At 44.9% G+C, this 5673-nt stretch overlaps 1 pseudogene; it reads left to right on the forward strand.

The window, feature by feature from the left end:
- Nucleotides 1-2648: 2648 nt before the first annotated feature.
- Nucleotides 2649-5673, forward strand: part of LOC142525923 (uncharacterized) — a 23375-nt pseudogene continuing 20350 nt past the window's right edge.

Raw genomic sequence — 5673 nt, forward strand, 5'->3', positions numbered from 1 at the left:
TTTAAACATTACATGATCATGGTTTGATACCCAAAAACCGAAATTTTTGACAGCACCATTATTGAAAATTCTGCACAGATTTTGTTCCACCTTGTGCTTCACGGTTGTGCATGGTTTTAGTTATTGCAGGGGTTGGCTCACGTCCAGGCTTTCCAGGCTACATCTAGGATTGATATAGAGTGTATTAAGAAGGGATTTGACCATTGGTTAAAGCCTCTTTTCCCCCAGCAACTCGAATGGCAGCAACACTTCCCTTAGTGTCATATTGAGTTTCGAATTTGCAGCTTGCTGTCAAGTGGGATGAATCTGATCTTGGCTGCTCCAGGGGCCATAGCCATTGTTAGAACATCTCCTTATGATGTCTAAGACGTGTCCAAGTCGGCCTTTCAAGGCTTGGTCCATGGTTGCATCGGTTTTCAAATCAAAGAACAAAAAAAAATAGCCCCTTCGCCCCTTTGAATTCTGCATGTGTCCCTCGGTTTTGGGTGGTTTGGGATGGCCTCGGTTGGAATCTCGCCCTTAGCCCTGGTTCACACCATACCCCTTGATGTCTAGATCGTGCCATGGTCAACCAAATGGCCACTGGAAAGGTCCATGACAGCAAACGAAGCAAAACTCCCCAAGCGCGCAGATTACGTTCTCGGCTAGGAGTGTGTCGTGTTTCTGGTGTGGTTCAGATTGTGGCTGGCCTAGGGCCCTTAGCCATGGTTCAAAACCTTTTCTTAGGATGTTGGTAAGAGGTCATGGTCGGTGGTTTAAGCCCCAATGACCATTGGGCTCGCAAACGACGCAAGGGAACCAAAACACCGCTGCTGTAATTTTTTGACAGCAAGTGGTCGGCGGTTCAGAGGTGCATTTCGAGGTCTTGGTTGGCTTTTAGCCTATGGCCTTGGACTGGACAGTGCCTCATTGAGTTAGGAAGGTCACGTTTTTGGTCGTTTGTGATTCGGATCATTTTAGAGGTCGTACGAGAATTTACGGTGCAAGGTGCCAAAATGACTCTCGAAAGAGCGTTTCATGTTTTTGGCCTCCATTCACGAAAATTCGAGTACTGTAAATTTAGGAGCATTATTTCATTATTTTAGGCGTATTTTAATCATGACTAAGTGATGGTTCGGTGTTGGTTCGGGTTGGTACGGAGTCATGATTAAATACGAAGTCGATAGGCGTAATTGTCTCAGTTTTGGATTCAATTACAAAGTTGGTCAAGTTAAATCAATTGCATAATTTTCATGTTAGATTTAAGTCGCAGCGAGCCTGGGAGCGATTCAACCCAATTAGTAAAATTATTACAGGATATTTAATGATGTTATTCAATTATATTACGTGCAAAATATTCATTTTGAGATTTATGCGATATTGCTTGTAGTCACTTTACTGTCATGGGATTATTTACTTCAACCCGGTTGCCAGTTACCGGTCAGTTCAGTTTGGTACCATCCAGTCGTCAGTTACCGGTCAGTTCAGTTCAGTTCAGGTGCCACCTGCGTAGACCATAATCTCACCAAGAAAATTATTACAAGTTATTTCATTACAGGGCTCCAAGGAGCAAACATTTTTACCATGATAGTTTCAGTTCAGTTACGCACGTATTATAATTACTCATGAAATGATATTTTACGTTGCACCTCATGACATGATATTTTCACTTGCACGCGATTTTATTATTTATATACTTGTTATTTACGATATATGCATGCTGAGTCTTTAGACTCACTAGACTTGATTATTGTAGGTACTGATGATGTCGGGACCGAGAACGAGGACCAGTGAGCTAGCTTGGTTCGGCAGTAGTGGAACCCGAGGATCTCATTTTTTAGCATTTGTTATTTTCCGAACTCAGTTTTATCTGTTGATGAATTATTTAAATTGATACTTTGCAAACATTGAATTATTCCGCTGCTATTTTGAATATTAAACTTTATTTATCAGTTTATCTTATGAATAAGACACTTTAATTAAAAAAAATATTAAATTTTTCCGGCAAATTTTCAAACACGAATTTATGGGCCTTTACAACCAGGGATGAACCCATCATGATCCAGCCCAAACTCCCGGCCCATCTCTAAGGCCCACAGGTGAATGGCCCATGACAAGCTCAACTATTCTCTTATAAATACCAGGTTTGAGTGTATGATTATGCATTCAATATATTGTTTTTCAGCAGCACCCTTAGCTGATCCCCCCATATATCCTCAGTCGCTGACTTGAGCGTCGAAGGGGCTACGCCAGGACCCTCCCGGCACCCTCCTAACGATCTTATTTGTGATTTCATGCTCATGGTAATTTCAAAAGCCCGCGTCTGGACTAGTGACACTTGCTGGAATCGGACCCTAAATTTCCCATGAGTATCACTTGGCGCCGTCTGTGGGAAAGTTTGAGTTGAGACGTAAGGGATGGTAGGCAAGAAGGGAATAGAAGAGCTACCTCAGCATCATCACGTCCTCAGAGGGGACCCGAACATCTCATGTTGAGACAAGACAGGAACAACCGCATCTTGAGACGAAACAGGAACAACCTCGTCAAGAGATAAGACCGAACAACCTCGTCAAGAGACCAGGGTCGAGCAACCCCGTCCTAATGAAAATGTGGGGAACTTGACCCTGGAGCAGTTGGGTCAACTTATTACCCGGACAGTGAATGAGGCCATGAAGAGGAATCAAGAGTCTATCTTTGCTGAAGGACAAGCCACTCGCCAGGAGCAAGAGGAGAATGCTGAGGGTCATCAGAGCAGTGTTGAAGAGACGCAACCCCTCCAAGGTGGGGAGAATCCCGAGATAGAGGAGATGTGGAAGGAGATAAGAATGTTGAGGCAACAATTGGAAAACAGAGCTCCAGTGTCCAAGAGGAGAGTCCTTTTTTCCCCCGCCATTTTGGAGGAAGGGCTTCCTCCAAGTTTTCGACAATCAAATGTGGGAGAGTACGATGGTCGTACTGACCCAGAAGAACATTTGGGAAGGTTTGAGAACACAGCTCTGTTGCATCAGTATTAAGATGGAGTTAATTGTAAGGTGTTTCTGTGCACGTTGATGAGGTCAGCCCAGCAATGGTTTAACACCTTGCAGCCCAATTCTCTACGATCTTTCGAGGATTTTCTGTTGCTTTCTTGCACAGATTCGCTATCAGCAAGAGGCACCAACAAAATTATTTGAGCTTGTTTGTGATGATGCAGCAATAAACTGAAACTCTGCGAGAATTTATCGGCGTTTCAATGATGCAGCGCTGGATATACCAGATGCTTCCCCTGAAATCATGATAAGTGCCTTTACCCAAGGACTGAGGGGAGGAGAGTTCTTTAAATCCTTGGTCAAGAAACCTCCATCAAGTTATGATGATCTGTTATCTCGGACGGAAAAATATGTAAATCTAGAAGATGCCCAGCGACACAAGAAGATGGAGCAACGACATGGGGAAGTAGAGTTGAGGGAGCAAAAAGAGGAGGTAGGAAGAGAGGTGCGAGCGAGAAGGAGGAGGATAAAGCTAGGGACAGAAGACAATTCTCATCCCAGTTCCCCTGGATAGGAGTCGTGACAAGATGATGGAGGTGAGGGAGCCCGAGGGAAGGTGGGAGAAGTCGCAAAGGGTTGAGAGCGGTGCTCGATTGCCTTCACAGGACAGACGAGAATGATCCGCATCCGGGAGTCGACCGAGGTCTCGCCCGTCCCCCAGGCGTTGTCAAGGTCCTCCATGGATAAATCAGAGGGTTGGGGAGCAGAAAGGGAAAGGTCGAGGTCAAATTGTCCTTCAGGAGCCCGTCGAGTCGAGGAGGGGAACGAATGAGGATAACCACCCTGCGAGAGGAATGATTCATATGATCTCGGGCAGTGCTACTGATGGAGACTCTGGGCGAGCTCGGAAAGCACATGGGAGAAGGTTGGAGAACTTTGCAGACTTACCACAAGACCCCATCATCAGCTTTGGGCCGGAAGACCTCCGAGGCTTTGTGACTCCACATAACGATGCCTTGGTGGTGACGGCCACCATTGCCAATTATGATGTGGCAAGGATATTTATTGATAATGGAAGCTCCGTGAATGTCTTGTTCAAGAGCACGTTGGATCAAATGAAGGTGGAAGGATTTGAGTTTGAGCCGGTCTCCACCTCGCTGTATGGGTTTGCAGGACACGACATTCCGCCTTTGGGTCAGATTATGCTTCCCTATCCTTGGGGACTGATCCTCGGCGGGTAACAAAAATGATAGTGTTCACTGTGGTGGATACCCTTTCAGCGTATAATGGAATTCTAGGACGGCCAGCCCTGAAGGATTTCAAAGCCATTGCCTCCACTTATCATCAGAAGCTTAAGTTTCCTGTGGGAAAAAGAGTTGGAGTCTTGTGCGGAGACCAAAAAGTCAAGCGTCGGTGTTATGAAGGGGTAGTGAGGGAGGAGGGAAAAAGAGCGTGTGGGATTAACATGATTAGGAAAGGAAGAAGTGGGGTACTTTGTCGTGTGGAGGTACAAGAGGAGCAGAGATGAAAGGGAGAATGCGCTGGACAAGGCTCTAATGAGGCTGGGAACATTTACCACCTTAGAGAATATAATCTTGACTTGAATTTTGGTGTATTTCGTTTCTGAATTTGTCTTATGTTATCAGTTGAAATTTAATAAAGCCAGGTTCTTATATTAAGTTTGTGGATGTTGTTGTATTGTGAGGAAAATGAATTAAATATTCCTCCTAAGGCATCGCCTAGTAGAGGAGCAGAATTTGTCCAGAGAAAAATTAAATTTCCTGCTAAGACGTCGCCTAGCAGAGGAGGAGAGTGGAGGAAAAGAATTTTATTTTCCTGCTAAGGCATCGCCTAGCAGAGGAGCAGAGTTAGGGATGAGAAAAATTTTATCTTCCTGCTATGACATCGTCTAGCAGAGGAGCAGAGTGGGGAGGAAAAATTCTATTTTCTGCTAAAGCATCGCCTAGAAGAGGAGCAAAGTGACGAAGGAGAAAAATTTTATTTTCCCGCTAGGCATCGCCTAGCAGAGGAGCAGAGTTTGGGGAGAAAAATGTTATTTTCCTGCTATGGCGTCGCCTAACAGAGGAGTTAGGGGTGAGGGTGGGGAGAGTCTTATTTTCCTGCTAAAGCACCGCTAGTAGAGGAGCAGAGTTGGAAAGAGAAAATTTCATTTTCCTGCTAGGCATCGCTTAGCAGAGGAGCAGATTTAGGAAGGAGAAAATTTTATATTCTGTTATGGCATCGCCTAGTAGAGAAGCAGAGTGGGGAGGAGAAAATTCTATTTTCTGCTAAGGCATCGCCTAGCAGAGGAGCAGAGTGAGGAAGGAGAAAAATTTTATTTTCCTGCTAAGGCATCGCCTAGCAGAGGAGCAGAGTTTTGGGAGGAAAAATGTTATTTCCTGCTATGGCGTCGCCTAACAGAGGAGTTAGGGGTGAGGTGGAGAGTCTTTATTTCCTGCTAAGGCACCGTATAGAAAGGAGCAGAGTTGGGAAAGAGAAAAATTTTATTTTTCTGCTAAGACACGCCTAGCAGAGGACCAGGTTAGGGGGGAGAAAAATTTTTCTGCTATGGCATCGCTAGCAGAGGAGCAGAGTGAGGAGGAGGAAAAATTCTATTTTTTGCTAAGGCACGCCTAGCGAGGAGCAGAGTGGGAGGAAATTTTTTTTTCCTGCTAGGCATCGCATGGCAGAGGAGTTAGAAGGTGAGGGTGGAGAATTTATTTTT

This window comes from Primulina tabacum, chromosome 15 (genome assembly GCF_025594145.1).
Source record: "Primulina tabacum isolate GXHZ01 chromosome 15, ASM2559414v2, whole genome shotgun sequence".
NCBI lineage: Eukaryota > Viridiplantae > Streptophyta > Magnoliopsida > Lamiales > Gesneriaceae > Primulina > Primulina tabacum.